Genomic DNA, 19,456 nt, shown 5'->3' on the forward strand with positions numbered 1-19,456 from the left:
CATCCATTACCTGTATAGGCTGTTCCAGGAGATTATTGCTGAGAATTATCTCAGAGTGTTTTGCTTATATTTTCTTCTAGGAGATTTACTGTGTCTTGCCTTACATTTAAGTCTTGAGCCATTTTGTGTTTATTCTTGTGTATGGAGTGAAAGATTGTTCTAACTCCATTGCTCTGATGCTGCTATTCAGTTTTCCCAACACCTGTTGGTGAAGAGATGATCTTTTCTCTGTCATATTCTTGGCTGCTTTGTCAAATATTAATTGAACATAGGACTTTAGATTTATTCCTAGGCTCTCTATTCTGTTCCATTGGCCCATATTTCTGTTTTTGTACCAATATCATGTCATTTTGATTATTGTAGCTCTGCAATAGTGTATGGAGACCAGGCGGGTTATTTCTCCAGCTTCTTTATTTGTCTTCAGTATTGTTTTGGAAATTATGGATCATTTTTGATTCTATATAAATCTTAGGATCATTTGTTTCCGTCCTAAAAAGAAATGTTTTGCATAATTTGATAGGAACTCAGTTTAAGTTTGTGAATTGCGTTGGGCAGTATGGCCATTTTAACAATATTATTTCTTCCATTATGAGATCATTGGGTATCTTTTCAATTCTTCAAATATTTCTTGATTTCCTCAAACAATGTTTTCTTTTTCTGCATGTAGAAGTCATTCACCAACTTGGTCAGAGTTATTTTTAAGCATTTAAAAGTTTTGGATGCAGTTATAAAAGGGGTTGTTTCTATACATTGTTTTCCTATTGATTCAATGGTAGTGTAAGGAAATGTAATTGGTTTTTGTAGATTAATCTGGCTACCTTGCCCAGTGCCTTTTTTAGACTAATTTTTGTGAAGCTTTTACAGTTTTCTATATATAGTGCAATTTCTGCATATCGTGACAATTTTACCTCCTCTTTTGCAGTCTGAACAGTTATATTTATTTTCCTAGCCTGATTGTTGTGGCTAGGTCTTCCAAGACTATATTGAATTGAAATTTTGAGAATGGGCATCCTTGTCTTGTCTCAGGATTTTGTGGGAAGGGTTTCAGTTTTTCACCTTTGAGTATTTTGCTGACTATATGTTCATCATAAATAGCTTTCATTTTGTTGAGATATGGTCCCTCTATGCCCACTGTGATAAGAAGTTTTATTGCAAATAGGTGTTAAATTTTATCAAATGCTTTTTCTGCATCTACTGAGATGATCATATCATTTTTGTCTTCTCTTTTGTTGATATGGTGTATCACAATTTATTGATTCATTTGCGTATGTTCAACCATTCTTGTGTTCCTGGAATGAACCTAATTTGACCATGGTGCATGATCTTTTTTTTGCATGATGTTGCATTCTGTTTGTTAATAATTACTTAAGGACTTTTACATCTATGTTTATCAATGATATTGGCCTATATATTTCTATTTGGGGTAGTGTATTTGTCTGGTTTTGGTATCAGGTTGATGTTGGCCTTATGGTGTGAGTTTGGGAGTTCTGTCTAAATATCAAACCTTTGGAAGAGTTTAAGGAAGATTGGTATGGATTTTTCTTTGTAGGTTTGGTCAAATTCCCTAGTGAAGCTATTTGGGTTTGAATTTTCTTTGCAGAGATTTTTTATTTTATTGATAATTCTATTCCATTTCCAGTGATCTGTATGTTAAAATTGTTAATTTCTTCTTGATGCAATATTGGTGGGCTGAATGTTTCCTAAAAACTTCTCCATTTCTTCCTGGTTATCAAGTTTGTTTCCATACAGTTGCTCATGGTATTCCCTTATGATATTTTGTAAATTTGTTGTACTCTTTGTACTTTCTTCATTTTCATTTCTTATATTATTTGTGTTCTCTCATTTTTCTTTTTGGTGATACTGTCCAGAGATTTGTCAATTTTGTTTAAAATTTCAAAAAAAGTCTGATTGATTTCTTCTATTTTTAATATTTATTTAAATTGTTTGCTCATTTATCTTTATTTTTCCCCCTTTCTGCCTACTTTTGGTTTTGTTTGCTCTTCTGTTCATGATTAGTTTACATAGAAAGTTAGATTATTTATTTTAAATTGTACTTCTACTTTGAGGAGGGATTGTCACTATTAACTTCCCCCTTAAGCCTGCTTTAACTGTATTCAATAGACTTTGTGTAGTGTTTTGTCATATTTCTCAAGATATTTTTTAATTTCTTCTTTTACATCATCAACTACCCCCTTTGTTATAGTACCATGTTTTTTAATCTGGATGCTGTCATTTTTTCTCCCCGTTTTTCTGTGATTGATTTTTGTTTCATGGTATTATACTCAGAAAAGATGCTTGAAATAAATTTTATCTTCTTAAATTTGTTGAGGCTTCTTCTGTGCCTGAGTTCATAATGTTTCCTTGAAAATGTTCCATGTGCATTGGAAAAGAATGTATATTCTGATTTTGGGAGAAGTACTGTTTTGGAATTATCAACCATCTCCAATTATTTTATCATAAATTTTAGTATGTTTGTTCCCTTATTAATTTTGTGTATGAAAGCCCAGTCCAGTGATGGTAACGGGGTGCTAGAATCTCCTACTGTGATTATGTTCCAAGTGATTTCTCTCTTTTTATCTATTAGTATTTGCTTTATATATTTAGGTGCTCTTATATTGAGTGCATATATTTTAATGAGTATAAAACTCTCATATTTTATTGTTCCTTTAATCATTATATCATGTCCTTGTTTATCTTTCTCAGTGGCCTTTCTTGTAAAGTCTATTTTGAATGAAGTCAGTACTGCTAGTCCTGCTTTCTTGTCACGTGCATTTGCATGGAATATATTCTTCCATCTTCTGACTTTCAATTGATTTGTTTTCCTCTTACTAAATTGGGTATCTTGTATGCTTCATAATGTAGGGTCTTGTTATATTATCCCATCTGACAATATATATCTTTTGATTGAAGCACTAAGTCCATTAACTTTTGTGATAATTATTCATAGACTGGTGTTTACTTCCATTTTGAACTTCATTTTCCAGTTGATTAGGTATTTCCTATTTGTTCATTGTTTTTTCTTTTTGTGGCTTGATAAGCTTTCTTTTATTATCTTGGTTTCTTTTTGGCTTAGTATCTTCATTTTTAGCTTTTGACTTATGGTTACCTTGTTTTGTATTTATATTGACCCGTACTATATCAGTTTATTTTAACTGATAAGAATACATACTCATACCCATCCTACAGAGAAGAGAAACAAGAAGAAAATACTGTGTATTGTCCTGTTTCAATCTGTGACCCTTAAAAATTTTAATGTCTTGTTTTACAACAACATATTTATTCTGTTGTAAGTCTTTGTAGATATTGACTTTCTAATTATGCCTTTCTCTTTTCTATAGCATCCTGCTTCTTTTGTATTTAGAGTAGATCTTTCATTATTTCTTTTCCTCTTGCTAAATTCTTTTAGTATTTGCTTGTGTGGAAGTTATTTATCTCTCCTTCTATTCTCAAAGATAGCCTTGCTTGATGAAGTATCTTAGATTACAGTTTTCTTTCAGTCAGGAATTTGTATATGTATTGCCACTGCCTTCTGCCTGCTGTATTTGTGTAGGAAATGAGTTTAAAAATATTAAGTATGTAATTATATATATATGTGAAGACAACCTAGATATGAAGTTAACAAATAAGGTGAAAACCTATTCATTAAAAAACAGAAAACATTGGTTAAGGAAATTAAAACTAATCCAAAGAAATGAAAAGATCTCTTATGTTAATGATGTGAAACTATGTAGTTTACACAACCACTGTACACAAGGGAATCTGCATTTAGTGTGATTCATGTCAAAATACATATGAGATTTTTCCATTAAATAGAACAAATAATCTCAAAATTTATATGTAACCACAAAGATTATGGGTTGCTAAAGTAATCTTGAAAAAGAGTATTAAATGTAATGGTGTAAATTTCTCTGATTTTAAACAGTCCTACAAAGCTTTAGTAATTAAAACAACATGATACTGGCTCAAAAAGAGACACCAATTAATAGAAGAGAATAGGGAAACTAGATATAATCCCTCATACTTATGATCAATTAACCCATGAAAAAGAATGCCAGAGTATAAAATGAAGAAAAGACATTGTCCTCAAAAATTAGTGCTGGGGAGATTGAACATTGAAAAGATATATTAGAATATTTTCTCACATTGTATACAATCCATGAGCACAGAATATCTTTATATTTAATTTATTTACTTATTTTTCTTGCACCTGTAATATATAGATCTATGTTTAGATCTTTTAGTTCACTTACCAAATGTATTCCTATTTTATTCTTTTTGGTATAAATTTACACACAAGTGTTTTCCTAATTTCTCTTTCTGATAATGTGTTGTTACTATATAAAAATGCAACCGATATTTGTATATTGACTTTGTATTCTGCAAGTTTACTAAGTTTGTTCATTATTACTAACAATCCCTGGAGGAGTCTATGGAGTTTTCTATCTATATATAATTAAGTCAACTATAAATACTTTCCTGCTTTATTACAAGTTGGATACCTTCTATATTTTTTCTTGACTAGATGTTCTGGCTAGGACTTCTAGTAGTGTAACTTAGGACTTGTGAAAATGAGCTACTTTTTCTTATTACTGGACCAGAGGAAAGCGTTCCTGTATGTTAACATTGAACATGAAGTTAGTCGTGGGTTTTTCATATATGGCTTATTTAATCTTTAGTTATAGTCTATCTAGAGCGAATTTGTAAATAATATTTTTATAAAAATGTTAAGATCGCATTTGTCAATAATTTTCCTACATTTATTGAAATTGTTATTTTTCATTTCTTTGTTTTATAAGGGATGTTATCACATATATAAATTTGCATATGTTAAATAATATTTATGAATCAGGACTAAATCCAACTTAACTATAGTTTATAATACTTATATAATGCCATGAATTCAGCTTGTTAATGTTTATTTAGAATGGAATTTACAGATACTGAAGGAAAAATTTACATTGCTGCTTGATTTTACATTTATTTATTTAAAAATATTATCTCTCATTTTGAATTTGTCTTATCCTTAATGGAATTTATTTGTAAATAAATAATATAACTTTTGGTAGAAATGGATTTACTACAGCTAATTGATACAGAACATAGCTATGATTTACAATTAGTGAACAAAACACTTGCCTTAAAATGCCGTATTATACAAAAAATGCCAACTGTTTCAGGACTGAGAAACATATTGCTTCCTAAAATGCATTACATGTTCTTTCCCACCCCAACCCACATATACTGTAATTTCTGTTTTTTGATTTCTTGTTTGTCCCTTAATGGAGGCACTGCTTATTGAACCCAGGATCTTGTGCATAAGTGTATTTATCGACAACATTTTGGAACACATAAAAGAAGCCACATGAGTATGGATCATAAAAATGACAGGAAAATTTATTCCTTCTAGGGAATGAAAAACCTCTGACTGAAAGAATGGCAAAAACAAACATTTGTAAATATACAATAAAATTGTCTCTTTTGTAATTTTTATTGTAGAATATTCAATAACATTTGTTTTACTTATAGCACTGAATTAAAATTTAAATCAAAATTTCCCCCTTTGGGATTTCAAAAATTTGATTCATTATTTTACTTTAATATTATTTTATAAATATTTAACATTAATTTATAAACATACCAAATAAACTGATATTTATTCTTCCCATGTTTTGTATATAGATCTACTTAGTGTAAAGTACAGAGATAAATACCTACTTCCATTTTCAGACACAATTATGTTTCACTTTAATAACAAATGATCATGAAATAGTTATACATTTTCTGTACAGGTTTTACACAAATTTCACTTTAGATTCCAAAACTTTAAAATTATTTTATATATTTTTTGCCTTATTTATACTCTGTTCACAAATGTTGTAAAAATTTGCATACAAAAGTATGGAGATAGGTTTTATTTCATAGACCCCAAAATTAAATTATTTAAAAAGATTTTGTGGGTATAATATTTGCAGATCACACTATAAAAATAGCATCCCATATGTTTCATTTTAACTAGATGAATGAGAAGTAAACACTGGCTGAATGTTACACTTGAGTGTCTAGGAGACCAGGCGTTTTGTGATGACACAGCGACTCAGTTTGAGAACCATTGTGATGGCCTATCAGTTTATCTGTGCAGGACTGCCAAAGCAGCATCTGAAGCTGCAGTGCTCAAAATCATGCAGATTAGAAAAGTAGCTGTTGAAAAAGTTATTTGAGATGGCACATGTTTCTTCAGAAATTCAAGATGTGTCTCCTAAAGATGGACCAACTGGTTAAGGAAAATTCGGTAGATCTCTATTGTGTGATCACTCTCTGGGGACGTGGACTTGAGGTCTATGACTGAAGAAAATGCTTTTCAGACTTTGTCTGAAGAATCCTTGATAAAAAGTCCATGTTACACACATTGTGTCTCTGAACCAGATGAAGATAATGATTTTCGTTCTCTGACATTTCCAAGAAAACTCTGCAAAATGGCTGGGAGTGACCAATATAAATCCATCTGGTGGTATGATAATGGAACATTCATAGTGATTGATGAAGATGTCTTTAAGAAGGAAGTTTTTTTAAGAAAGGCCCCTTTCAGAATATTTGAAACTGGAAATATGAAAAGTTTAGTTAGACAGCTTGACTTTATTGGTTTAGAAAAGTGCGGCAAAATTTTCAAAGTTCTGCTCATCTAGCTGATTTTCTGGCAGAAAAAATGAAGTCTCTGTTTTAAGCATGGTATTCAGAAATTTTAGTTAGCACTTGGTAACTTATAAGTAAAATTTTATTTTCTACATCAGTCTATGGTAATATACATGTAAAGCTATATTTTGAAAATTGTATAAAACTACTAAGGCTAAATTTCTTTATTTTTTTCCAAAAATGAGGACAGTGACTTAAGTATTCAAGATTATGAGAAACTCTGCTTGCAACTATGAATGTTATCAGAAATCTAAATAAAGGTATTAAAGCTGCTTGTGAGAAGTGGCATTCACCATTATTGCAAATGCTTACTTCTTAAATTTGATGACTATACTACTTAAATGTGTATATTACAAATAAGGAATTCCAAAAAAAGAGTCAGTAATGTTCATATTTTCATCATATTTTCTTTGCATTGTAAATGTGAAATCTGATATTTTATAGGTTAGGCTTATTGTAGTCCTGTATTTTGGTTTAAAATATAACTAAAATTTTACTCTTTGGTTGTAGCTGCAGTTCTACCATAATCCAAATTTAAAACGAGGCTTTCCCCAGGTTTAATGAGAATAAAAAGAAGAGTTGGGGTTCAAAATTCCTCTCTGGTATCTTATTGGCTGAAGATTTCAACAAGAAGCACTTTAAAGCAGCGGGTAATGTGGATAGTCATAATTCTGGTTTTGTGCCTGACAGTAGTGGAGAAAGTGCATTTTTACCTTTCGACAATTAAACATGCCTCTAATAAGGAAGCCCTCTACTAGCCACATAATTGGTGATACAACTACCCCGATCAGAGGTGATTTTTCTCCTCCATCATCAAGGTCATTTAGACTACCAGCAAAAATTGCAGTGGATCAAAATGCTATTTTAAATCAGTTGAACATTGTCCATGGGCACTCTCAAAGCAGCTACACTGAAGGAAATGGCCGTGTTGTGAATTTCATTTCAACTACAACTTCTACTTCTCAGTACAGCATCTTGTCTCCCATACAGAGTAATTATTATGGACTGATTGTGGAGACTTCTACTTTTCCAAATAGATATCACAACATATCAGCCAATGAAGGTCGTTTTACTAAACTTCAACCAGGAAAAAACACACGGTTTCCAGTGTCAGTGACAGCTGATAAATCAGCTACCTCTCTTTCAAGGCTAACTCATCAGCCATCTCCAGTTTATGAACGTCATCCTAAATACAACTGATCTACCAGAGTACAACCAGATTATGCAGGATAACAAAGATTAAAATTGATGTTGGCAAATGTCAACAAATATCTGCAATTTTCTTATTTGAACAATAAACATAGATGTGTACCTTTATTTAACTTATTTTTTAAATAGATTTAAGAGTTAAATGGGAGACTAAGTTAACATTTAAAGAAAAAAGATATATTTGAATGACATGATCTTTTGATGGAACAATATGTGAGTAAATTTTAATAATTTCTTGTAAGGAGGAAAAGAAAGTGGAAGAATTTGGAAAAAGACTAAAACATGGAGAGGGGAAAAGTACTAAGTGGTTTCTGGTTCATACTGGAAAGTATGAAAAGTGTTAAGTTAGGATAGGTTGGAACAGGAGATAAATGCAGGAACTGGCCAAGGGATCATGGTCTCTATTATGTCATCCCGGAATCATAAAGTTCACATGATATAGTCTCAGATGGCAAATTCAGATGTGGTAGAATTTAAGAAGTAATTTTACCTATGATCTTCTTTGGGCTGTTCTCAAAGCATTCCAATTGGTGCTTTAATTCCCTGCCCTCAAGAGTCTACACTATATTTTCTAGTCAATACTTTATGTTGCTTTTACGTTCCAGCCAAAGACAAGTTTATGTCCTCAGGGTGGCACTTAACGCCATTCCAACTCTAATCCCACAAACTCAACTTAGTTTAGTGATTTCTTTATAAATCTGTCAACTGTCTACATTGGAATATCTTTGTGTTTCACTGAATCTGGAGATATATCCAGGCAAATGATTGTCAGCTATGTTAGCTCCAACCTCAACACTTTTACTCCAGCTCATCCTTGGACTTTGGGTGTCCTCCTTTAACCTTCAAAGACTTTCCCAGTCTCAGAACAGAATCCACCTCCTCCAGATGTATTCTGTGTATTCCCCTTTCCTTGTCTAACTTGGATACCAGCACAGTAAGCACAGCACATGCCACAGGATTCATCTCAGAATTAAGTGAATGAAAAATACATGTTGACTTTAAGCAAAATCTACTTTCCTGAAACAACAAAACTCTCATGGTTTTCAAACTATTTCATTATGGTCTTTACTCTGAACCAAAGACTATATCTTTTATAGCCCAAGGAATAGTCACTCAAGAAAGTAAGTGGAGTTAAGTACAGGAGTCAAAGAAGTATTTTCTTCTTAATTCATTCCTCCAGAGGACTAAAGCATTCCATTCTCATTTGCTGGATTTTTTTCCTGTGTCTTCATCACCCACCCACCCCAAAAGAGCTAATTCTCTTCCCCATAATATTAATTATACTGCCTTATGATTAATTTACTTCTTAGAATCAGAGATTTGTCCAGAAGAGACAGTGCCATTGCCAACATTTAATGTAGGTTTATACATCCCACATAACTTGTGCCCCTTCTAACCTTCACAAAGTAAGTATCTAAGTGGTACTCTCCCCTTGGTTGGGATGGTGGTATTCATTATCCAAATTGCAATCTAAAATGTGTGGACTAGAAGGAGGTGAGGGTGGCAGAATTAAAAATTTGTCCAACTGCAAGAATACCAAATTTCTGCAGATATTAGGAAATATAAAATATTCACGGAAGACTTTGACTATTTCCCATAAATTTAAAATAAAAGGTGAAGCATTTTCAGAATGTGAAATGCCCTGAAATGCTGGAAAATTTGTAGGCAAGGTCAGGGAGCCTAAGGCTTCTGCTCACAATGATGCAGCTAGTGTCAGCTGATAAGATTGTAATGGCAAAATTGAGTCCTGAAAATGTGTCACCATTTGTGAAGAAAGCCTTTGATTATCTGGAGAATCGGCAAATCGGCCAGGGAAATCTCTAACAACATCCCACCAATATGATGTTTACCAAGAGAAGAAAAGTGCCCACTTGCAGCCGGAGAAATGTGTCTGGAGAGCAGTGGTTGTTCCTACAACAGAAACATCAAGCTTTTAAGTTTGTCAGCTGAACTCAGATGGTGGCTATCTTCTTACTTACATTAGCAGTCTGGGGTTGAGATACACTGCTTCAGCAGCTAGTTTCCATCTCTCTTATCAGACAGTGGGTCTTACCGTGATCATCTTAACAAGGTTCTATAGTGATAAGTCAGAAGCTACACTTTATTTTCAAAATTAGAAATTCTAAGGAAGAATATTATTTGATTGTCCATCTGTAGTTTTCTACCTGGGAAAATCTAGACTACTGGCAAAAGTACAAAAGTTGGCTGGTGATTTGAAAACTGCTCTCTGAGCTCTTCCCACTGAATTCTTCCCACTAAATACTACAAATCTGTCTACCACTGTGTGTGTGTGTGAAAATGGATTGTTAAGCAGTATCAAAGTTTGTCTTAGTTGAGTCATCAGTGAATTATTCCTCTGCAACTTTCAGAATCTCTGTGAATTAAGAGTTTCATTGAGCCACCAGATTTTCTTCAGATTAGGGAGAGGTAGATTATATTTCTCCCAGTATGCTAATTGTTACCTGTTCATTGAATCCCTAGCTGATGCTAGGGCCAAACCACTGAACCCTTGAATTGGACTGAGGCATACAAGTTCTACAGCCCCCAGAGCCCAGCACTGGACTGTGTCTCCTTTTTAATTTAAGCTTATGTCTAGGTTTTTTCTTTTAATCCTCATTGTTGACACAACTTATTTTGGCTTTGAACACCTGTTGACTATTTTATAGAGACTAAAGCACTGACTTATTCCCGTTCAAGTTGAAATTGCAATAAACTTTTTCCTTGTACTACTTGGAATATAGTGTACATAGTCATTATTTTGAAAGCAGTCCTCAGTCCTAATAATGCAGAACCTTTACACTTCTTTACACAGCACGTGAGCAAGAATGTTTGTTGCGGATCTCAGGGATTATACTCACATACCATAATGAAATCATGAGAAAACACAACATTGTTATCCAAAATCAAGTCTTTGTCAGTATTGCATTTCCATTGCAAAACAGTTAAGAAATCTAGGAGTTCTGAGATTTTACCATGCTGAGAATTTTACAAACCAAGCATGTTCATTTCTTACAGATGGTGTTGGGGAAATGAGACTATTAGTCAGAGACAGTGAACTTTATCACTCACAGTAAGAGCAGCCAGTTTTAAATTTGTATCCATTCACTAATCTCAGATGAATAAACAGAGTGAAATTTTGATGCCTACAGAAGCAATGGGCTGTTAACATGAAGAAAGTTTAAGCATGGTAAAACACTAATTTTATTAGTATCTTTATGTATAATCTATTAGAATCACATATTTATTAGTATCTTTACGTAGGATAAGTATATCATGATCCAAGTTTTACTTGCTGCAAAAACAGCCATGAAAAATGACATGGGAAAATATGATCATTGATTTTCCATTTTTACTTCCGCTTTTATTTGCATATAATTGTTATAAAACACTGTGTAAGTTTAAGTGCACAGGATAGTGATTTGATTTATAAGCATCAAGAAATAAATATCATAGCAACTTTAGGGAGAATTCATTGTCTCATTTAGATACAGTTTTAAAGAAATACAATTTGTATTTTGGTTGTGATGAGAAACCTTATGTTCTACTCTCTTAACAACATTCATATAGAACATAAAACAGTATTAAGTGTAATTTTCATGTTACTACAGGGCATCCCTAGAACACGATTATTTTACGGCTGGAGGTTTGTAGCTTTTGAGTGCATTAATCAAATTCTCCTTTCCCCATCCCTGACTCTGTTAACTACAAATCTGATTTTTTTTCTATAAGTGTGTTTGTTTGTTTTTGAAGTGTACTTTAATCTATAACTCTGTGTTAGTTTCTCTTACATAACATACTGTTTACTATATTTAATACATTTCAAACTGATCACAAGAATAAATCTAGTTATCATATGTTGCTATTTAAATATATTTCATTGTTTTTGACTACACCCCACACAGTACATTATTCTCCCTGACTCATTTAATTTGCAACTGTAAAATTTTCTCTCTTAATTATCCTCAACTCTTTGTTTTTCTTCACCACATTTCCCTCCTTCTTGTGAGCAACATGTTTCTTTCTATATCTATAACTCCTTTTCTGTTTTGTTATGTTCATTTGTTTAAATACCAAATATGAGTAAAACCATTGTGCATTTGTGATTCTCTGTCTCACTTATTTCACATATCATATTACCCTCTTGATCTACCCATTTGTTGCAAATGACAAGAACTTATTCTCTTTAGAGCTGACTAATAACCCATTGTATTTTCATCTGTGTGTGTGCATATATATAAATATACATATATATATATTTCAGGTGTGTATATATATATATTAATATAGATAATTCTGTAGTTATTAGATGGGTAGATATATATACTATAAACACACATCTTCTTTATCCATCATCTATTAATGAGCAATTATTTTGCTTCTATAGCCTGGCTATTGTAAATAATGCCACAGAGAATATAGGGTTGAATTTATCTTTTCTGATTTGTGTTTTTATTTTCTTGGTATAATTATGTAGTTATGGAAATATTGATTCATATTTCATTTTTAATTTTTAGATAAAACCCCATTCTGTTTTCCACAGTGGCTGCACAAGTTTACATTCACTCAAGTAGTGCAGCAGGGTGCTTTTACTTACATCCTCACCAATATTTATATTTGTTAACTTTTTGACCATAGTCATTCTGACAGGAGTGACATAATATCTCATTGTGTTTTGGACTTGCTTTTTTCTGATGGTTAGTGATGTTGACCATTTTCATTTGCCTGTTGATTACCTTTCCCCCACTGTATATTCATTTTTTTGTTATATACCTAATGACCATAACTGTCTGATTTCATTTTTAGGCATTCTGTTGAGTTCCATTTTTCTATTTGTTCTGTGCCACTACCATATTCATTACTGTAGCTTTGTATTATAGTTTAAATTCAGGGACAGTGATACATCCTCTTTGTTCTTTGTCAAAGTTCTTTGTGTTTTAGTTTGTTCGTTTTCTTTACTTTTCTTTGTTTTTAGTGATTTCAACTCTTTTGTGTTTACATGTAAATTTAATAATTATTTTTTGTAAGTGTCTGAAAATGCCATTTGTATTTTGATAGGCACTGAATTTAATTTGTGTATTTTCTTGTCTTGTACTGTCATTTAAATAATATTTTCTTCCTCATCTATGAACAAAGTATGTCCTTTTACCTGTTTGCATCATTTTCAATTTCTTTTATACATCTTTTATAGTTTTCTGAGTACAGGTCTTTTACCTCCTTAGTTGGATAGATTTCTTGATTTTTTTTTATAATTCAACTGTAAATGAGACAGTTCCCTCAATTTCTCTATCTGTTAGCTTGTTGTTAGTGTGTAGAAATGCAAGATTTATGTATGTTAATTTTACATTCTGAAATTTTACCAAATGCTTTGAATAGCCCTTGTAGTGTTGTGGCGTCTCCTTTAGGATTTCAGTTTAAAGTATTTCATCTGCAAACACATTCTTTTATTCCTTTTCTGAAATAGCTATATTTAATTTACTTTTATTTTGGATAGCTATGTCTAGAATTTCCAATACGATACTGAATATCAGTGGTAAGAGTGATCATTCTTGCCTTCTTCCTTCTCATACAGCAGATGATTTCAGCTTTAAATCAGTGAGTGTCATGTTAGATGAGTTCTTGTCATATGCGACTTTAAATGTTTTGAGGTATGTTTCCTCATACCCATTTTGAGGAGAAATATAATCGTAAATAGATACTGAATTTGTCAAAACATTTTATAACCCTTTTGAGGTGACCATATAATTTTTATTTTTCAATTTGTTAGTTTGGTGTATCATATTGATTAATTTGTGGGTAATGAATCACTTTTGTATGCCTGGGATAAAAGGGACTTAATCATACTGCACACTCCTTTTAATGTATTGTTTACTTTGCTAAAATTTTTTGATGATTTTTGCATGTATGCTTATCAGTAGTATTTAAACTGTAATTTTATGAGGTATTTGATCCTGTTTTAGTAGTAGTGTGATACAGAAATGAGGGGTAGGAAGCCTTTCTTCCTCTGCAAATTTTTGGAATTCTCTTAGATGTATTCGTGATATCTCTTCTCTAAAAGTTTGGCAGAAGTCACCTGTGAACCTGTTTAGGCCTGGAATTTTACTTCTTGGGAGATTTTGTTTAATTACTTATTCAATTTCATTAGTGATAATCTGTTAATATTTTCTATTTCTCATTCCATTCTGGAGATTCCGTCTTTCTAAGAAATTGTCTATTTCTTCCAGGGATTCCATTTTAATTGGCGTATAATTTGTTGTATCATCTTATGATCCTTTGTGTTACTTTGAAATAAGCTGTAACTTCTCATTTATTTTGGAGCTTTTTAATCTGTACTCAATTTTTGCTCATGAGTCTCGTTAAAGTTTATCAGTTTTATTTATCTTTCAAAGGCCATTATATAGTTTGTTTAGATGTTTCTATTTTTAATCTTTATTTTATGTATTTATGTTCCTACTTTTCAGCTGTCTTTCTTTCTACTAACAAGTTTGTTTATTATTTTGCTACATCTTTTCTTTGTAAGATTATGTTATGAGAGAGGTGTTTCTTATTTGTATAAGTGTATTGTTTAGCTATAAGCATCCATATTAATACTGCTTTTGCCATATCACATGGACTTTGTTTTTCTTGTTATATTTCTTTATGTATTTTTTCTTTGATTTATGCAGCAATTCATTGGTTGTTAAATATTGTATGATTTATCCTCCACACTTTACAATTTTTCTCAGGTTTTCTTCTTTTAGTAAATTTCTGTTCTCTGAGAATCTGTATGTTTCTTCACAAAACAAGGAGAAAAATAATAAAATTTATACTATATTCTGCAAGATCCAAGTTTTCTAAAGTTATCTTTGAAAAATAAACAAAGCTGTGGACATTGTCCTCCCTGACTTTAGAACATACTACAAAGCTACAGTAATCAAAACATCAAAATAAATCACTAAAAGAGTCACATAGATCAATGGAACAAAATAAAGAGTCCTAAAATAAACCCACACACATAAGGTCAATTAGTCTACAATGCAGGGGGCAAGAGTATAGAATGGAAAAAAGGCAGTCTCTTCAAAAGGTAGTTCTGGGAAAACTGGACATTACATGTAAAAGGTAGATGTAAGAGCACTTCCTTACATAGTATACAAAATAAAACAGAAATGGATTAATTTCTTAAATGTAAAACCAGAAACTGTTCAATTTCTGAACAAGAACAGGACCAGAAATGCTTTTGTAATAAATCATAGCAATATTGATTTTTGATGTATCTCCTAAGTTAAAAAAAATGAAAACTAACAATAACCATTTTTAATTATAGTGAGGAAAAAATAGATGTACAATGTGATACAGTGATTCCACTTCTTATATAAGTGTGAAATGCAAAATCTTTTGCAGAGCAAAGGAAACCTTCAGCAAGACTTATGACAACACATAGAATGGAAGGAAGAGTTTCAGACTATGAAATGAGCAAGGTGTTAATATCCATAATGTATATATAGCATATTAGATTCATTATTTAAAAATCAAATACCCCAACTTAATAACAGTTGAAGGATCTTCATAGAAATTTTTCAAAACAGACATGTGGATGATTTTCATGCACATAAAAAGAAACATAACATTGCTATTCGTTAGGAAAACAAATCAAAACCAGAATGAAGTATAATCTCACAGCATCCAAAATGGCTAATAAAAATTCTTCAAATGACAAACATTAATATGAATGTTGATAAAATGGAACCCAAGTACACTGTTGGTGGAAATATAAATTGATGCATCCACTATTATAAAAGTGTGGACAGTGCAAAGAAAACTAGAAATAGAAACATTATATGTTGCAGCAATTCCAGTTTTTGTTATAAATCTGAAAAAAATGAAAACATTATTTTTAAAGGGTATATAACCCCCAATGTCCTTAACATCATCATTTATAATAGCCAAGGTTAGAAGCACAAATCAACTGCCCATCAATAGATGATTGGCTGAAGTAGATATGCGATATAGATAACATAATAAATACTTAGTCATTGTCATATCAAAAAATAAAATTCTACCATTTGGTACAATGTGACTGGACCCAGATATTCTTTCACATAGCAAAATAAGTCATACAGAGAAAAACAATCTACGTTACCACTTTCATGAGGAATCTAAATATATAAGAGAAATAATCATAAAAAAACAGAAACAGAATCACATATATAAGTTTAGTGTACCATGTAGTGGTTTCCACTGGGGACACGGAAGGAGGATGGTGAAGACAGAAATATGCAAGCTACTACTTACAAATTATAGAACCAACAGTGCTATATTTACAGCACAGAAAAATATTTTCATAATTTAACTGATTTTAAAGAGATTATAGGCATATATTATACTAAAATGTGCATGCATGTGGGAAAAACTTTGAAGAAAAGAACCCAGGAAAATCAAAATATTTTGAAGTACTCTGATATTAAGGGAGCTGATTTGTTCACTTTCTTTACTGTTCTTATAATGTCCTTAGTAGAATTTAAGCTTTTAAATGAACAAGTTAATACTTTGGAAAAAGTGACTTAAGTTTAAACTATTTCTGTCTCTCCCCTTAAATCTACAGTCAGTGAAACTTTCACATCTGAACAAAATAACTACAACACAGAACAATAATCCAGAACACCTGTGTGAAGCTGAAGTTTGGTGGGCTAAAGCACATAAAGGTGGCTGACCTGAGGGAAGAGCAGAGTTGGTGCCTGTGACCATGGCCGACTTACTAGGGTAACTGAGCCCACAGTTTCAGATTACCCAGTAGAAACAGGGTCTCAGTGGTTCACAGAGATTCAGCCTCCATCTGCACCAGTATCCATGGTCACAGGTAACTAGGAGGGAACCAAAATGCAGACAGAATTTCCAACATTTTGACACTCAGACATTCATGACACTCTCCCTACTTCCCATTCACAGTGGTGGAGACAAGATACCTTGAAACACTGGACATGACAAAGGCACTTGCCTGATTCAAACTACCCACCTGTTTTTACACCTTTCCTCAATGTGTGCGCTGTGTCTTAAGGGATATCAGATAAAAGGAAGGATTCACCAGCCCAGTGACAAAAGTGGCATTAACTACCAGATTTGTCTAAGAAGTGACAATGTAAGCAATCTTTTATCCAGACAGTAGCGACTGGAAAGTGCCATTTTGAAATATTATCAGAGGTAGCTCAGGTAAGTAAAACCAAATATTGTGCAATATTTCAAACTACCAGAAAACAAAAGCAAGGACTCCAAATCCCAATCTGCTTTTTAGTGTCATCAGAGCAATAAATTACCAGGACCATGACCAATCACAGTAACATTATAGGGCATGCACACACACAGATACACACACACAGACACCAACACAGACACAGACACACATGCACAGGCAAATGTACACACACACACACACACACAATATCAACCCTGCAGCAAACAATCTTAACATCATGGAATATTGCCGTATAACTAAAAGAGAATCCAAAGAGATGTCATACAGACACTCAGTACAAGAAACAAAACTCAGACAGCAGTTTAGTGAGCTCAGGAATAAAATAAATGATGATAAGTTATACATTATCTAAGAGACTGAAACTATGAAACAACCAAACATTATTGGAGGACCAGATGAACTTAATAAATGATATGAAGAATGCAACAGAAAGCATTGAAAGAAGACTGTCTTGTGGAAGTGAGATTTGCAAACTCACCAATACAAAACAAGAAATGATAGGAGAGAGAAGAGATGCATGATATTAAAAAGTGAGGAAATTCTACAATAGCCATCAGAGTTCTTCAGGAAGTGCACATTAGAGTGAAATCCTGGAGGGAGAAGAAATTTAGAAGGCAGCTGATGGTTTATTAAAGTTATAATAGTTGATAACTTCCTGAATCTGGGTAAGGAACTGATATACAATTCTGTGAGCCAACAAAACACCAATAAATTTAAGACAATGAGACCTCCTTCAGGATATGTCATATGCAATTTGGGAAGTCAATGCCAGAGTAAAATTTTAACAGCAGCCAAAAAATGGTATGCTAATCTTCATAGGAAACCACATTAGGCTATCAGCAGATTGCTGAGCAGAAAACATACACCAAGGGTAATTAAAATGACATTTTCAAAATATTGAAATAAATCTCTCACCCAAGAATACTCTACCATGCACAGTTATCACTTAGATGTAAAGTGAAAATAAAGTCTTTACCAGACAAAGAAACCTGAATGAGATGTTAAAAAAAAAACTGAGACAACATAAAAGAGGTTCAGAAAAGAGCTTTTCTAAGAAAATTAAAATGGCAAATATACACCAAACATTGATCAAAATACTAAGCAGAGACCACAAGAAGGTTGCAACAGTTTCTTTGGGTATGTTTTTAAATGCTACTATTCTATATGAATTAAGGAGATAAAAACAGTAATTCACTTGCAATAAATATAGGTACATCAAATTGGTAACATGTTCATAACAGAAAGAGAAATAATTTGAGTCAGTAATCATAAAATGTAAAGAGTAAAAATAAAACAATAATAAGGAAGATGATATCAGCGGAAAAAGGACTAAATTTTACGTGAGATGTTTTATTTCTACTTGAAGTACAGTAGATGTACTATATTGTGTAGTTTCAGATGTACAGCATAGTGATTCCAACCACATTTTAGATTATATTGCATTAAAAATTATTACAATTATTGTATCATAAAATTATTATGTTATTGTGTGTTATTCCCTTATCTATACAGATTATCCTTGTTGCTTAGCTGTTTATGTATACTACTTTTTACCTGTCAGCGTCATACCATTAAGTTGTCTTTCCCTTCCTCTTTGGTAAACATAAATTTTTTCCCATATCTTTCAGTCTGCTTCAGTCTTGTCTAACTAATCTCTCTATCTCTCTACCATGTCTCTATCAATCTATCTATCTATTTATATATCTATCTATGTATCTATCTCTCTATCTATCTATCCATCTATCTATCTATCAATCATCAATTATGTATCTATGCATCTATCCTTCCATATATCTATTTATCTGTCATCTATCAATAGATAGCTATAGATAGATATACACAGATATTTGTTATGCTTAAGATTCCACATATAGATTATATTATATTCTTTTGTCTTTGTCTAAGTTACTTCACTAAGCACAATATTTACTAAGTCCATTCATGATGCCGAAATAGCCATGTGTCATAATTTTTCATTGCTGAGTATTATTCCATTGCATATTTATAGCAACGTCATATCATCTTAAGTCCATAGTCTACTGTGGACACTTGGATTGCTTTCCTGTCTTGCATATTACAAAAAGTGCTGTTGTGAACATTGGTTCTTCTCAATTTAGGGTTTCTTCCTAGGATTTTTCCTAGGTCAGGTATTACTGTTTCATATGGTAGTTCTGTTTTAGTTTTTAAACAAATCTGAATACTGTTTTCCATAGAAGTTGTACCAATTTGCATATTTACCAAGAGTATACAATAAATTTGTTTCCTCCACATTGTCTCCAATAGTTTCTATTTGTAGACTTTTTGATAATAGCCATTTGACCAGTGTGAAGT

Source organism: Vicugna pacos, unplaced genomic scaffold (assembly GCF_048564905.1).
Source record: "Vicugna pacos unplaced genomic scaffold, VicPac4 scaffold_14, whole genome shotgun sequence".
Lineage (NCBI taxonomy): Eukaryota > Metazoa > Chordata > Mammalia > Artiodactyla > Camelidae > Vicugna > Vicugna pacos.